General features: G+C 36.2%; 1 long non-coding RNA gene across 2 annotated transcripts in view; it reads left to right on the top strand.

Moving 5' to 3' along the window:
* Positions 1–10,621, top strand: part of LOC107316699 (uncharacterized) — a 29,428-nt gene extending 18,807 nt beyond the window's left edge. Inside the window, exons 3-5 of one of the 2 annotated variants that reach the window (XR_014944528.1) lie at positions 7,648–7,758; positions 8,553–9,140; positions 10,552–10,621. This is a non-coding gene — a long non-coding RNA (uncharacterized LOC107316699). Of the gene's footprint in view, positions 1–7,647; positions 7,759–8,552; positions 10,478–10,551 lie in introns of those variants that run through there. The other variant, XR_014944527.1, reaches the window with a different exon arrangement.
* Positions 10,622–17,692: the final 7,071 nt, after the last annotated feature.

Genomic DNA, 17,692 nt, shown 5'->3' with positions numbered 1-17,692 from the left:
CTGATCAGGAAGGCTGCTAAAGATGTCTGAATAATAAGTTGACTATTCTCTCATGCTTTGGAACATCTGCTGATGATTTAAAAAAAAAAAAAAAAGAAAATCTGTTGACTGTGGCTGGTAGGAAGTAAATACAGGTTGTTTTTTGTGTCACTGATGTTGTATCTTTGGAGGATTATACATGCCAGTTGCTTGACTTCAAGGAAAATTTTTGCAGCGAGGTGATGACACAGACGTAGTATTGAACTAATATATATGTATGTATATATAAATATGTATATATAAATATGTGTGTGTGTATATATATATATATATATATATATATATATATATATATATATATATATATATTTTTTTTTTTCCCCAGAGCTTTGTGAGCTTTATGGATGGTGCAAAGATCTATAGTTCAAATATTCTTAAGATAGGAGTTCAGACGTAACTTTTTATATGGGTTGTTTTCAACTATGGATTCTCTTTCTTCTCTTTGTCCCTCTACTGAAATTTATAAGCTCATGTTTTTACCATTGCATGCTTTTGCTGTGAAAATTGGTATGATGTCCTAAATCTGACTCTGTCACTTCAGATTCAGAGGAAATAAATGGCAAAGAAGCAAAGAGAAGCTTGTTTAGTTCAGACCTGTGTCCGGAGAGCAATGAATCCAGAGTGAAACCTGAACTCAAACTGAGGATTCAGAATCTACATTCTAGTAGTGGGAATTTTTCCAGAACCAGCAAGAGAGAAGCTCAGGATGTTGTCTCCTGGTCTGTTCCTGAAACAGTCCTGAGGTTGATGGATATGGCAGGCCATTTCCCAATTGTCTATTGTCTACAAGTTTATTTGAGAGGGAAAAGGAAATTAAACAGATGTGAATGGAATTTGGGATTTTAATTTGAAAATCAAAAGTGTTTGATGTTAGCAGGATCTGATGTCTTATATGAATTGTCATTTTTCTTTCTAGATTATTGTTTCCCATTTTCCACTATTTTCTACCTGCTTTAAAATCTTTAGTGATTTGGCTGGGAGAAAAACTTGGGTGAAAAAAAATGAACACAAAGAAAGTGGTAATGTCTGCTGAAATGTAAGATAGTAACAGTTGGTCTGGAAAAGAATAAATCATCACAGCTGGAATTAACACAAATGTCTGGTTTAAATATTAGCATTAGCGATTTTACTGATGGTCAAAAATTAAATAAAAGGAGATAATCAGTGTAGGGAAATCATGAGTTCTCATCTTCGTGAAGTCAGTAAAAGTTATCGGGAAATGAGTAGATAACTTTTTATTTACTGAACACTCAGGAAGAAAAAGGGGAAATACTAGCATAGAGTGAGGTGGACTTTGGACTGTCTTATTGATATATGACAAATTTGAACACGGCATCCAAGATCTACATAAAAGCAGAACCACTGATGCTCCTAAATTGTGCTAACAGATAAGGATGCTAAAGGTGAAGTTAAGTATATTTGTTGTTTGGACACGTGCTGCTTTCTAACAGTAATTTCTATCAGTTGAATTCAGATACTGGAACACAGAATCACTAATACATATATTTAACTATAGCAAATTTCTTCGAGGGTAGGAAGAGGGAAAAGATGGGTATCGCTGATAAAAATTGTCTTCTGTGGAAAATGAAGGTATGTTGTGTTTCTGTAAGCTGTTCTAATTGCATACCACGTATGAGTGCTTACATAAAATATGTAAAAATAAGAGATAAGATTTGTTGTTATGTTACAATGGTTTTGATTGAATTCTAAGTCACTGTATTGTTAATGGGGTCTTCTTAATGTTTGGATTTATTTTTTAATATATATATATATTTATTGCAATAGTAACATTTTGCAGTATAACAATAAAGACTAAAGAATTTGGGGAAGTTAATTTGGTTCATGTGTTGCTATGGCCCGAATTTTCACTAGGCAAGGTTTATTTCAAGTTAGCATGAGTCTGTATGACTTGTTTAAATGATAGTAAGATATTCTAGTCTTGTAACAATGTCACAGTGATTTCATTGACATAGTTTTCCCTCTTCATCTTTGATCAATAGGTTATAGTTTTAGATTTTAAATGTAAATCTGTTTGTGTTTAAATATGTGCATTTAGCAGTTAAAAGTAATTTCTATTGCAAAAAGTTTGTTTGCATGAAATGTTCAAATAGTCTGAGAATAAATAGTATCCTGCAAACAGTACCAAAGACACATCAAGGACATTTTCTTGGATGAACTTTCTCTGTGCTGCTTGATCTTATATTGTGAAATGTTCTGGCAATTTGTGAAGCAGTGAACAGATGAGCTTCCTGTGGCTCTAGGATGTGTCATGGATATTGGACCACAGCATTTCTACTAATTACAGCTGAACATATTGGTGCCTTGTGGTCAATGTGACTTAAAAAGGAGAAAATAGATATGCCAAATCTTTGTACATATTCATTAGACTGATCTATTGAGAGAATTATTCATGGGAACATGTCATCTCACTGAAGTTATCTGAGATCTGCTGTTGTTTTATTTATGTTTTACTTTGTTTTTTTTTTTTTTTTTTTAAACTTTATGTTTCTAAAATGCTGCCAGGAAAAGGGATCTTTTGCTACACAGATAACGAGGTGTTGCATCAAGGATCTTAAGTGCAAATAGAATAAAAATTGCCAAGAGTGGTGAATTATGTGAACATGTACTTTTAAAAATAGTATCGTTTCCCCTACACCTGTGTAGAGGTACACAAAAGAAGAATGCTAACCTGATGTGGCATCCAGAAGTGTTGATCAATATATATAAATAAAACCACAAGTATGATATAAACTTACTGTGGAGTAGTTTTTACTGAAAAGATATGTGTCCAGCTTTGCAGACTGATGGATGGCATGAAGCGCAGGGAAGGTTCTGTACCTTTCCCACTTCCCACCTGTGAGATCTGAGGTTTTCTACCTTGCTTGGGTCTTAAATGCAGATAGGCTGCCATTTATGTCATACCTTGGATTCTCAGTGGAAACTGAAGTTAGTTCTTTGAAATGAGCAGAAGGGCTGATGTGTAACCCATTAGAATCTGTAAAGAGAAGGAAGAGAATTGGGTCAATTGCTGGCATTTTTAGCAGTGATGCTTAAAGGGTTTTTGAGGCTGAATTCCCTTTTTTGGTTTTGCAGCTGGCTTGGCTTGGTCTCAGTTGGAAAGTATACGGATGGATATAATATTAGGGTTTGTTTTGAGGAAAACAATTTTAAAAATAAATTAATGTGCGATCTCAAGTTAGAATCATTATTTTGCAATAACATTCACATACATGCTTGTCTTAGATTTTAGCTGGAGAACATGGGTCATTACAGCTGTCAGTCATTACGACCTTCTTTTAGTTTCTGGTGCTGCTCATTTTTTCTCTTTCTTTTTAAAATTTTTTTTCTTTTTCTTTTTTAAACTCTTTCAATTTTTAGTATGAATTGAACTGATGAGCTAAAAGTCATGATACAACACATGGAATTTTCAAGCTGCTCAGACATCCATTTAGGAGACAGAGTTCATCTTATTGCAGTGTGTGTGCGTAACATACTGAGACTGGCACTGTAGAATTTTAGGTAGATAAAGAAGTTGCTTCTAAGCCTAAAATTAGATATTTAGGAGGTCTAAAACATGATAAATTGAAGCTTCTAATATTATCACAAATAACTGTAACTGACTGGAAAAACATTTGATCTTAAATGCCAGCCTAAAATATTTTTAATAGATAAGATTTTTGGTGTTTTCTTTTTAATATTATTATTATTTTTTTATTTTCTACAGTCAGAAAGGTTGGAATTGATCTCAACAAAGTTTTATATTGCTACCAAACAGCCTAGAGTACTTTTGCCTTCTATATCATAAAACCCTTTTAGTTTATTTCAGTGCTGCTTTTTTGACCGTTAAATACAATTCCACTGTAAGGATTTTTTCCAGCTGTTCAGTCATATGATTGCTTTGTCTATGCAGCCCAGTATGAGCCTCTGCAAGTGTTCAGGAGTATACTTGGCATATCAATACAACTAGTCTTTTAATTTATACCATTTGGCATCCCCAAATTGGTCCATCAGGAAAGACTTTTCATATGACTCTGAAATGAACTCCTCCATAGCCATACCGCATATTCAGAGAGATTTGTTTTCATCATTTTATCTGTTGCTCCAGGTGACTCACTGTAACCTCCAGAATAAACTACTGTTCACATTTGCTTTTTATAAGTTGCACAAGCACTTCTCATTGGAGTTATTGGTATGTCTGGGAGCCAGACCTGAAATATGAACTCCATCACGGTATTTTTGTTTGAAACAGGTGGTGGTTGGTAGGATGTACTAGCAGCTCCAGCTCAGAACATACATCCTTTCACAGTGCTGGCTTATGTGTATAATAAGGAACCATTGTCAGTATCATTGCTATCATAGTTTTTTCATTAGTAGTCTTTTGCCTTGCAACTCCTCTTTATTTGGTGAAATTTGTATTTTTGAAAGTTAATATGTAAGTGGTGTACAGTCTTCCAGATATTTCCAAACTGTCCTGCCAATGTTTCTCAAAACTTTTTGCAGTATTTTCTTATTTAATGGCTTGTTTATCGGAAAGAAGTCTAACAGCAAAACTTATTCAGATCTGGATATTCTCAGCCAAGACTCTTGCCCAGGCTAAAACAAGCTTTAATAGAGATAGTTGTGGACATCATCTCCAAATGTCAAGATGAATTCTGAGAGAGTGATCTGTCTTTATGTAACCACTGACTCTACCTACAAGCATCAGTAAATCTTGATCACTAATAACAGTGTCTAATGATGTAGAAAAATCTCAGTTTTGTACTGCAGAGCGACAAATAGTTTAGAAAACCATCAAATTTCACAAGGTCTTTTAACACAATATATTGATCAAACCTCAGAGGAATGTTGGCCAGAAAACAACAGTCAATTTGTCTTAGGAAGGAAGAAAATTACCAGGATTAAGAGAACGCTTAAATGGTGAGAAATTCTATACTTTTGCAATAAAGTATTTGATGCCAAGTATTTATTTAGAGTTTTCTTTAAAATTTCAGAGCAAATATCAAATTACTCCTTAGCTCCATATTGGAAATATTTTGTTCCTGGCACACGTTCATGGACCAGTACAGGTTTAGAAGCCATAATAGTGAGTGAAAGAGCATTTGTGATGAGAACCTACTCTTTTCCCTTGCTTCTGCTAGTATTCAGGACATCTAAACTGTTACTTAAAACAGGTGATATTTAACAATCTGTTACTGTTTGATATTTTAAATCTCATTAATCTGAAGTAGTATAGAGCTAACCCAAACTATTTTCTTTAAGCTTGTTTTGTTCCAATGTGTGTGACAGTCACTGGAGTAAAATCATTCCATGCAGACTTTACCTATAGTATTTATATTCACGGATTATAGGAAACATATTTTAATAGACTTTACTATTATCAAGATGTTGGTATCTTACTACAATTAAAAAGAGAAAAGTTGATTGTAGCTCCAGTTTATTACGTTTCAGACATTTAACATCTGCCTTAAAGGAGGAACTATTAAACTTCTGATGTGACATCCTGGAGAAACATTATTTGTGAAAATTGGCTATTTTGCACAGAGAAATTATGATTTTTTGGAACTAATTTGAAGTAAAATTCTGTCCTGCGTGATTTTCCCCATTTCACCATCAGAAATGGAGAAGACCCTTGTTATCTTGGATGCTGTGTTGTGGTAACAGTTGTTAAAGGTAACTTTTTAGAAACAACTGTTGTATGTCTGATTTTATGATGTTCATGTTCTCATAGCTGGCAAGAAAACTTACTAGACTTGACTTATGCAGCTAGAAAATTAATTCCAGCTCTGAGATTCCCATTGAGTGATTCAAGTCATATATTCATTAAATTTCCTTCACTTACATTGTAAATAGAATTATAGGGATTGACTGGAACAGTCACTGAAAGGAACTAAAGAGAATATTTGTGGGAAGGAAAGTTTAAGCTCATAATAATGACTGTTTGCTTTGGAAGGCTGATTCAATTCTGCTCATCTGAGGAAAAAAAAAAAAGGAACATGTGACTTGTATATTAGTTCAATGAAGATGATAATGAAAAAACAAATGCTACAACAAATTTAGAACAGAAATTTTTACGGAAAATATCTTTCTTGTTTTTGCATGTGAGTTCTTCCTTTTGTTTTATTTGCAAGAAAGCAAGCTATCTTATGAAAATGCTGCATCTGAAAACTGTGGTAGTAGTTCAGAATCCATCTCTTCCTGAAGTTACTTATATCCCGTAGCCACTTGGTTTGATCTTTATAAATTGCTTTTCCAGGAGACTAGTATCAGAATATCTACATCTGCATGCAGATGTACTGTTGTAATTATTTAGTAGCTCGTAATTTATTTCATAATTGATAGCAGCAAATTTGGTAAGCTCTGTATTTTCAGATGAAGTACTGTTGTGTAATAAAGATACCTGTTGCTTTCCATCCTGTTGTAATATACAAAACTATAGAATAATCTAGGCTAGAAATGACCTTCAAGATTTAGTAAGTCCAACCATCAACCTGACCAACCAAGTCTATCACTGAACCAGTTCCCTCAGTGCCATATCCACACGTCTTTTAAATACCTTCAGGGATGGGGACTTCACCACTTTCTTGGGCAGCCCATTTTAAAGCTTAACTAGTCTTTCCATGAAGAAATTCTTTCTGAAGTCCAATCTAAGCTTCCTGTGCTTCAACTTAGAAATATCTATTTGTGTCCTATCATTTGTTACCTAAGAGATGGAATGTCTCCTCATTGCAATCTCTTGCCAAGTAGTTGTAGATAGTGATGAGTTGCAATGATGAAGCCACCGATTACAGTGAGATATTTCTGTACAAGGTGATGTGGAAAAATGCTAACAAAGATGCCTGCCAGAAGTGTTTTATAAATGTAGGCCCTAACTTGTAGTTTTATACGCTTTTCAAATGTGCTTGCTTCTGCTGAAGTTTTGATATCCTCCCCTATGTTTTCCTTTAAGAATTTAAAGAAACTGATATCTAAGTTTCATGTCTGTCTTGCAGAAATGCATAGCTCTTAAAAATGTGTTGTAAATTCAGTTGCTGCTTGCAAGACTCTATTGTAGCCCATAATACTTCCTGTGGTGTCCATGCAGCAATTGGATTTTATTTTCCAGATGTATATGCAAATTAATTTGAAGTACCTATGGGAAATTAGAATAACATTTTTGCAAAATATGTATTTTCCGAGTTGTTAAATGCTTGAAAGTATTGGTCTACTGAGAAAGATTTAGACCAACTGTTTAATTATGAAACAGTGGCATTTGTTCTGTCTGGGAATACCTCAGGGATGCTTTGCTTAATCTGTTTACAGAATCTCATTGCTTCAGAGGTGATACAAGCATATTAAAGGTTTTCTTTGACCTATGTTTACAAGAAAATAACCTATACTGTGAAAAAAAAAAAAAATCAGACATTTTCCTAGGACTGTAATCCTGTTTTGTAACTGGCAAATCTCCTGGAGTCATTAAGCTCTATTTACGTGGAGATAAAATGTGTGTAATCAAATGCTAGAAATCACACAAACAGCACTTTACTGTACCTACTTACAGCATTTGATAATAACCTTTCATTGTAGTTACAGTTAAAGTTAGGCTGACATGCGTTTTTGTTTCCTCTTTAGATCAAAAGCATTGTAGAAAATGGCAATTACTACAGAAGTATTTGCTTTCCATTGGACTAAAGCTTATGAGGAATCCTTTAAAAGAAACTCTTCTGCTATATCTAAATGCAGGTATGGATGTTTTTGCTTTTGTTAAACATTTGAAAAGAATAGAGGTACAGAGCTCCACCATATGCTAGATGGTAAATACCCCAGTGCTATGACTTACCATGATAAATGTATCCATCCATCAGTCCACATGCTATACGTACACTTCATAAACATGCCTACAGCTGGGTACTTATGACTTAAAAACAAGGCAGATTTTTCCATTGTGTATTTTTCCTGGCCATAAATGCTCAGACAGAGCCATTCCTTTCAAATCAGGACAATGCTGCTTGAGGCAGGCGGAAACAGTTTTCCTGCAGTGAAAGTTGATGATTTGCCTAAAGGTTCCATGTAATCCTCTCTATGTATGCTTGCTACGATGACAGTCTTAGAGTCCAGGAGACAGTGTCTGACAAGACACACCTCTGCATGTTTCCCCCACTACAAACTGAGAAAGCAATTAGCCTGCTTTGCCATGTTGTAGTTAAATAGAAATACCACTTCACTCCCTTTTACTACTGGCACATACCTTCAGCAAAGAACAGGCGAGAGTCTACCGCCAAAATCCATATATTTAGAGAGATTCACATCACTCTGGTGGGTGGAATATAGTGCTTTCCTGGTTCATTCATTGTTTTCCTGCTAAACTTGCATTCATTCAGCAGACTTTTTCATTAGTTTTGGCAAACATGCTGCTGGTAATGTCTGACACTTCCAATCCCATCATAAGAGACTATTAAATCTGATCAGAAGAACAGCATTCAGCTAAAGGTAAATCCTCTTTCATTGCCTTGTACCTTTCGGTTATGTCTTTCTAGAGAGACTGGGCATCAGTGGAGACGGTAAGATGGAGATGAAAAAGGAGTGAACGTTACTCCCTTTGCGTTAGACTGGAATAATCCTATACAGTCCCCTTTCTCAGACTCACTAAATGGACAAAGCTGGAAGGATACTCTTGGTCAATCTGACACCCAAAGCAGGGAGTCCCAGCTCACGCCCAAGCGGCTTTTGAAGATCCCCAAGGAGGAGACTCTACAGAATCTCTGGACAACCTGTGCCAGTGTTCCACCACCCGCACAGCACAAAAGAGCTTCTTGATGTTTAGAGGAAACCTCCTGTACCTCAATTTGTGCCCACTGCCTCTTGTTCTGCTACTGGAAACCACTGAAAAGAGCCTGTCTTCATCTTAATTGCACGCTTTGCCAGTCTGTTGGAATCTGTCAACCTCTGCTGAAATAATTCCTCTATAAAGGAAGATTTGGTCCTACGTAATACTCTAGAAGTCTAGTGAGATATGGTGCTCACATATTCTTTCTCATCCAGAGGAGTCAGATCTCTCTTCTGCAGAAGCTGCCAGATTTATCATGAATTTGTATGACAATGAAATGGAAAACAGCTTTTAGTAGGTACTTTGATACTTAAAATATTGATGAATATGAAAGGTATTTATAGACTTGGCATCACTGAAGTAAAAAATCGGTGACAGCAGAAAAAATTGTGCTCTGAGCACTCTTGAAACAATTGGCAAATAGTGAACAGTAATGGGAACTTAAAACAGCTTTGATTGTCAAAAATGGAAATCGAGATGTTTTACAATGCTGGTTTATAGACTACAACATTTAAAGACAAAAGCTCTGATTCCTGGCACAATACATCAGTAAGAAGCACGATATTCCTTTCATTCTGCTCCCAAAGAACCTCATTCTGCAACAAGATCAGTGGCATAGATATATTTGTAACCATGGAATGTCTCTTGAAGCTAAATATACTGCATAAAGAACCAAAACTAATGTATTTAGTTGCAAGGCCAAGACCCGTGCTAATAAAATTGAGGTCTTATCAGATGAAGCCAGTGTCAGTATGATACCCCAGACACCAAGCATGCCATGCAGTAATTTGGAGCAGGTAGTTATTGTTAAGACTGTTTATTAACAGACTGAAAGTTTATACTGATCTATTCTCTCAGGTGACCAATGAGGGAATGGCATGAAGCTATGATAGGGAAGGTTCGGCTTATTAGGATATTAGGAAAAGATTTGCTACTGAGAGGGTGGTTGTGCACTGAAACAGGCCCCCTTGGGAAGTCACCACAGTGCTCAGTCATGGTACGTGCTTGCCTGAGTTCAAGAAGCGTCTGGACAATGCTTTCAGACATACGATCTGATTTTTGGGTGGAGCCAGGAGTTGGACTTGATGATCCTGATGGGTTCCTTCCAACTTGGGATATTCTATGAATTGCATATCAGTTCCTATACGAAATCCATGGGATAGTGTTAGCAGAGATGTTTCCCATGTAGTCTTGATTATGGTATTCTACATATATTTATGTATAATTATTCTGTAACATACTAAATGCTATTGTTGGCGAAAAAAGTATTTCTGGTATTTCCACCAATTGATGTATGTTGCAACATCTCTAAAAACAATGATGGAGGTGATACCAAAAGACTATTTTAGGCTATTTTTTAGGTCTTTTTGTTTCTTCAGGAACAAACATTATTTCTGCAACTTGATAACAGACAACATAGAATGGAGAACTATTATGGAGATATTCTGAAAAAATGTTGGTTACAGTTCAGCCAGTAGAGCTTATATGTTATAACTGATACTACAGTAAAAGGAAAGCACTGATGCTTCTTTATCATTAATGGAGACCTGGGGTGGAAAATGAATTTCACAGCATTCTGTAGTTATTACTTCTATACACTCGATTTCAAAGCTTTTATGTGTAGCCTCAATAAACATGAACTGAACCCCTACTATTTTATTGATGCTTTATTGAAAATCACTCCAATCACTCTTTTTTTCCATTTTCAGAGGAGTTCTTCGTGTCGTGTCAGATGAGGGCATATTGACTGACCATCTAATTACACTGTCATTAATACTGGTAAGTCAAAAGAAGTGTGAGACTTATAGAGTTACATGGCTGTTAACTTGCTGAAATACTGTTTGTTTTACTTTGCTAGCTTGTTTGTTTGAGAATTATAAAAGATTCAGCATGTGTGTGCAAACAAGATTCTTATTGTAATCTATGCTACAAATAACCATTGTTTGAAAATGTTTGCATTTGGGATTGTTAAAATTGGAATCTATTTCAGCCTTCCAATTCACACCCTTCCCTTGCTCCCCGAGGCTAGCATTTACTGTAAGTAAAGCTAAGACTCGCATCAATTTCAGCAGCTGGAGCTTAGATATTTACCAAATCTTTTGAGGCTCCACAGTAATGCATAGAAATGGTGATCAACAGTTGTTTCTCTTTCCTTAGGACTGATTGGATGGGGCCCTGGGCCACCTGTCCGAGTGTCTGATTAAGTGGTTAGCAGCTCTACCTGTGGTAGGGGGGTTGGAAATAGATGATATTTGAGATCCCTTTCAGTCCAAGCCATTCTATGATATGATTCTATGACTGGTTTTTGGGGCACTTTTTGTGCAATCTTCGGAAGTGGATGTGGACTGTGAACAACATATTCCCGTTAATCAGGACCAGGAAACTAGTTAATTCCTTACAGTGGCACCCATAGATCACCACATCTACAGTGCCAGAAGTTGGGCCAGAATGGAATAAGTGAAGTCACCTGAACCTCTTGCCCTAAAGAAAGACTGGGAAATTGTGCACAAGGTCTCCATACTTTCCTGAAAGCAAAGAAGTTTGAGTGGCTGATTGCCAGGTTTACTGTGCCAAGAGTTACTGGGATCTCCGACACATTCCAGTGGGAGTATTAACAGGCTTGCATATTACTGGGTAAAGTCCTCCAAACTTTCAAAAGTGCCATGAATCTCTACTGTTTAATGTATGTATGGTTTGTGGTCCTTAGTTATCCGGAAACACTTGAAACTCTGCAAATACCATATGAAACTCTCACACCCAAACAGCTCTCCCAACATTCCTTCTCCCCTCTTGGAGCATATGTGGTCTCTGTATCCTAAAAGCAGCTGGAAGTATAAGCTATAGGCTTCCAATCATCACCTTGTAATAGGATTAGCACCCCATCAAGCCCACAGATGCTGGGTATCTGCTGAAATAGCTGCGATACTTCAGAATAGAAAGTAATATTATAGAGGTGTGTAGAGCATAATCAAAAGTCATGACATGAGTGAATCTATAATTCTATGTAATAAAAAGAAAAAGTATCAGGTACTATTAGTTGCCCACTGGTAGATTTGCATGAGTTGAAATGCTTTCCTGATTCTTGAATATGCTGAAGAAATGTACTTCTATCGTCATAGGCTGCGATTTTTGCTTTGTTTTGGTTGATTCTGCTCAGATTTATGCTTTTATTTCACTGGGGAAAGGACTCTAATGATGTTTGTTTCCTAATTTGATCACAATCTGAAGACACTCTAATCTGTGTCTTTAGTGGAGGCTAATCCAGGCTTTAAAGTAATGATAAGAGAACTGTAAAGGACTGGAGTGGAAAGCCTCACTAGAAGTTCTTCAAATGGAAAGGCATGCAAGCAGTTGACAGAAAAGGAATTTTAAGAGGCAAACACCAGCTGTTATGCTAATAGGAAGAAGACTGAATGCATTTGACCTAGCAATTAGTTGGGCACTTTGTTGTAGCAGAACAAAAGGACAGCTTGAATGTGCATGAAATTCTTGTGATTGGGTTGGGGAAGATAATAGAAAAAAAAAAAAAAAATAAAAGAAAAGAAAAAGAAGAAGAGGAAAAAGGAAATTATGTGTGTATTCAATTCTCATTTACAAACTGGCCTGATCCCGAATGAAATTTAAAATGCAAATTGATTTTGACTTTTATTGTAGTTTATAATATTTTTAAAAGCAAACTTGACATGGTGTATTCATTTAGGGCTTGATTTGCTTACTGAATGGTGTTTTCTGAAACAAGTGAAGTAGGCAAATGCTGTTTGGGATGTCACTTTCCCTCTAAGATTTATGCCAACCTTGGTACCTTAAAATTGTAGCAACTGATTGCCCACAGGATGAATTACATCACTGCTTCTCCCTGTGCCTTCATCTACCCACAACACCTTTTTGGCTGGTGTTCCTTCTTTGGGATCAAACTGGGTAGCTGTGAAACTCAGCTGAGGCAGGTAATGGAACCAGGAAATCACATACTCACACCTCCTTATTGTGGCTGAGAGGTGTCAGAATTTAGAATTTAGAGTTAGGACTCCCCCTGAATGATAAAGAGGGAGGTCTCCTCCTCTCCTCTCCAAAACCCTAACACATTTCATTAGCTTTTTCTCCAGTGTTGGCAATGGGTATTGGCTGCCCTAGCAGAACCTCAGTAATGTTAGCTAGGAAATGTGCAATCTTGTAGTTGGTAGATAAGTTGGCACTTTACTCTCTTCATAATTAGAATGGTTGTTTCTTATTGATGTTACTAGTGGCTGGTTTAAATAAATGTGTAAATGTATAAAACTGAAATAATGGAACTTTGAACAAAATGTAACTTTCAGATTAAAAAGTTGAAAAATGCCTTGAAACAGTGACATTTGAACAAACTAGTATTTTTAATTAGAAAGTACCTCCAGTGCGCTTGATAGCTGTATTTTTCTGGTTATCCAAATGTAACAGTGTTATGTGATAGAAGATGAAATCAGCTATTCAGGTTCAACTGACTGTGCATAAAACTTATGCTTACTGGCATTTCCTAAATTTCTTTTATACAACTTGTACTGCAAAGGTGATCGGTACTGAGTTAAGACAGCTAACTTAGAAATGCAATGAGTTGTGAAAGGTCTGTTCCCTTTTCCTGTGGTTCAAACAAAACTACAATGCTTATGCTGGGTAAGCAGGTAATTATTTCTGTACAGTAAGGAATGTGAAAAAATCAATGCAGGATGAGTGAGTACAAGCATTTAAAAAGAGTAGCATTAGCATCTTTTATGGAATAACTTTGTTTCAAAAAGAAAGTTTTGGTTTTTTTTTTAAAGTCATGTTAGAACTGGTCTATTATTTAAATGATATATTTATGAGGCAGACCAAATGTGCCTAGTAAAGTGAAAAAAAAAAAAATTGTTTAATTTAACATTCAGTGATCACTGGAGTAATTTATTTCTGTGATGTAGCTCTTTTTTAACTCTTGATTACTTTTTTTTCTAGCACATTATGAGGAGCATACTAATCATCTCATATAGCTACATAAGCAAACTAAAACTTCATATTGCTTCAAAGAAACTATAGTTTGTATTTTTCATTTGATGTCTGTAGTAGTAATGACCATATTATTACTGCTTTCAGTCTAGGAGTGACTGATTCAAAGGTGAAGGAAGAAGCTGAAATAAGTACTGATGGTCTTTGATATCATAAGTTGCAAGCATACAGAGAAAGTGGTTCCATTTGATTTAGTCAAGAAATCACATTTCTAATGTCACAGCAATTATACTATGCTATTACGTTTGACCTCTTTGAATGCTGGTGATGAATTTGAAATTGCCAGATATTCAGATACTTGTACTTACAAAATGCTGTAAAAATCTGAAATGGAGTGATCCATGTAGTGAAGACTGAGTTGAGGCTCAGAAATAAGTGGAAAAATGCCACCTTTTTTTTTGCCTATTTAAAAAAATATTTTAAAATATTTTTATATAGAGATATATCTATTATATTTTGTGTTAAAGTAAAATGAAATTCCTGAGCAATAAGAGATATGTACAAGAAACATTCATCTGGGCTCATTAAATCAGATTTCTGGGGGCAGGGTGAAGTATGTTGCTCAAATTTTGAGTATCCTGTGAAGGTATGTTAGAGTAGTGGCACAGAGCTGATTTGGGGGAAGACATTTAGTGCTAGAAAATGTATTTTTAACCAGGAATCAATGGATATATAACTGGATGATGGTGACCAAGGGAATGATATAAAGCTGTTCCTGACCTCTGTGCTCAACAAACAGCAGCAGCTCCATGGGGAGCAGCAAACATACTGCTGAAGGGTTCAAGCCAAGAGTGTTCCCATCTTTCCACATGTTGTTCAAAAGTAACCCTTAATTTGCTTTGCCTGGGTCCTAAAAGTACAGGTTTCTCATTCAAATGTAGGGAATTTTTAATTTGACATATTCAAGATGTTTCTTTCTTTTCTCTCTCTCTCTCTCTTTTTATTTATTTTTTTTTTTAATTTTTTATTTTTTTATTTTCATTAGGGCATTCTTCTAAGCTTTTTATACAGTTTTATCATGAGTACTTTTTTCAAATGAGCTTTTTTAAAATTCAAATGCTTCACCAAATCGTCTCTGTGTACTCCTGTTTAATATATTCAAGTTATTTATTTTGGTAAAACCAACAATTTATCTTGTTTAATCTTATTTAGTCAATGAACTGTTTCTGTGGCCTTTGGATTTTCTTTCTACATTCTCCTGCACAGTGCACTTCCTTGTAATGCATTTTAAATGCATTTTATTTAGTTCATTATCAGATCACTTCTATTGATGATCTTTCTAATCTCAGTGCTTAAGCTTAGCATTGTTGCTAACACAGTGCACTGTTTGTTCTATACTGAACAAATCTGTGGGATCTTTTATTTAAAAATAATAATAAAAGGAGGTTAGGATTTGGCTTACAAGAGTCCGCATGGTTTGGTTACTTGTTTTCCTTTTTTCTTTTTCTCTTTTGGCTGTTGTTTTATTTTGTGCAAAGATACATTAAGGGCTGCAAAAATGAAATACTATCAGACCATCAGGATGAGTGCTCTTCAGACCCCTTCAGGTTTTTATGAAAGATGAAGTTTAGTTTTTCATGTGAACAAATATGTAGCATATGAGGATCTTCTTTATTCCTGTAGGTAAATAATTATTTGTGATTTACAGTAATTGAGGCAAAACTAAAGGAGGAATTAGTAATATTTAAGGCAGGAAAATACACCTGTAGATCTTGAAAACAGTTCTTTTTTGTTTGTTTGTTCTGGCATTATGCACTGTGTTTTCAAGATATAAGTCTGTTAAAATATGTAGGATTTAAAATTCAGTTTCACATTACTCAAAAATTTCTCTTTCTGAAAGTTATCGAACTTGTCAGACACGCATTTTTGGACGCTTGTCAGGCAGCTTAAAACAAAAAAGAAGAAGAAGAAGAGAAAAAGGAGATTATACTGATCCACAGCATCTTCCAAAGTAATTATTTTTTATAATTTTATATTTTATATATATTTATATTTTTTATATATTTATATAAATTTATATTATGTATGAATAATATCCTTTAATAACTGGCAGAATGTTTACGAAGCCTTATGAATGATACTGCTGCAGTGACAAACTCCTGTGCATGCAAGGTCTTGTAGAACTGGAGGATGAACATTCAGCTTTTGAACAGGGGCTGCAGGTGGGGTTGGCTGAAGGTTGTGTGAGGCTGTCAGAGTTCCTCTGCTGGTGTAAGGAGAGACTGGTAGAGGATGGATGGGAGCTCCCTGCCAAAGCTGCTACCTCATCCTGCTTTCCTGGGTGGTAGTAACCTCTGCCAGCCTGACCCACTGGAATCATACTTTGGCTTCTCTGTGCCTTCCCATGGCAAGGAATGATCTTGCCCTGGACAAGCCTCATCAGAATTCCATTCTGTCTGAGCTGATAAGAAGCTTCCAGTTGACTGTACCTGCAAAGAAAACTTTAAAAGAGCCTCAAAGAGTGGCAAACTTGGCCACTACTCCTTGAGCTGAGGGGCAGGGTTCTCATCAGCACTAGCTGCATCTGGGTACCTTGGGTGTTGTCAGTGAGGCTGCGGTTTGCTGCTGGAGGCTGAGCAGCCTTCCTTGGGTAGCTGACCTCCAGTCAGACCAAATGGGAAAAGAAGCAGTCAGCTGAGATATGTGAGGAGGGATCTGGAGACAAGGGTGCAAGCTTGTAAATGCTTCATGTGTGCACAGCTGTGTGATGTTTCTGCTGCTTTGCTGATTGTGCTGGAGCATTGCTGGCACTCCTGGGGATAGTCTCCACACCCACTCTGCTCTTCCATAGCCTTTGCTTTGCTCTTGAGGTTTTTTTTCCTTGTGCTTAGCCACTTAACAAATCCACAAGTGTGCAAGCTGCTCTGTATGGAAACTATAGTACTGTTAGCATCAGGAGGTTTTGTATACTAAAATCTAGTAAATACTGATTAAGCATATGTAATTTATAATAATTATTCACCAGCTGGTCATTTGAAAGCCAGAACATTGGTACTATGTGCTTGGTGCCTGAAGCTGCTCAATTTAAACTGTTGTTAATAACGTTTGCATGGCCTTTTCTTTTAATTCCCATAATGGCCGGATACTGTGCTGCACATCAAAGGAATTTTGGTTTTAAAAGCAATGGTGAGCGCTATGCATTAAATTTGCTCCCCTTTGATCACCATCCGCAGCACAAATAAATCTCATTAATCAATATTTTCTCTATTTCCTCCTTGCCTTTCTCTCAGTGCCAGAGATCTGTTTCTGATTTGCTATGCTTTGTTTTGAATGAGGGGAAGATTTCTATGGCTATCTACTGTCTAAAAGGTAAATTTCTCATTACTTTAGGAATGAAACCGTATCTGTTGTAAGCAGGGCTTGATCTAAGCCTCCTCAGCTTGAATGTCAAAGTGGGAATATTGAAGCAATTAGAACAGACATAAGCCTGTGAGCAATCCATTGGCCAGGATTCATTCACATAAAATATTTGGTGCACCCTTGCCAACTGAAGACAAATTAATAAAAGTCACAGTCTGTTCACAGACAATTCTTGAGAAAAGTGATAAATTTGCTGAACAAATTGTGACTTGCTCATCCACTTCCAGTTGTGACCAGAAATTGCTATGAGCAACTGGAGTGCTTTCTGCACAGCACCCGAGACAGCCCTTTTTCATTTTTTCCTAAACTGTGTTGTAGTTCTGCTGTGAGGCTCCACACACTAGCTGCTGTGGGGCTAATAAATAACCAGGGAAGCAGTATCAGTGTAGCTTGCAAGTAGGCGTAAGAAGGATCTGAAGACCTTTAGATGAAAACTAGTGTTGAAGACTCCAGTCATTAGCAGTCTCCATCTCTACACTA

This window comes from Coturnix japonica, chromosome 1 (genome assembly GCF_054131305.1).
Source record: "Coturnix japonica strain WE chromosome 1, WE-NBRP24, whole genome shotgun sequence".
In the NCBI taxonomy this organism is placed as follows: Eukaryota; Metazoa; Chordata; class Aves; order Galliformes; family Phasianidae; genus Coturnix; species Coturnix japonica.
The sequence above is the reverse complement of the archived record's forward strand: the minus strand, read 5'-3'. Positions and strand labels throughout refer to the sequence as shown.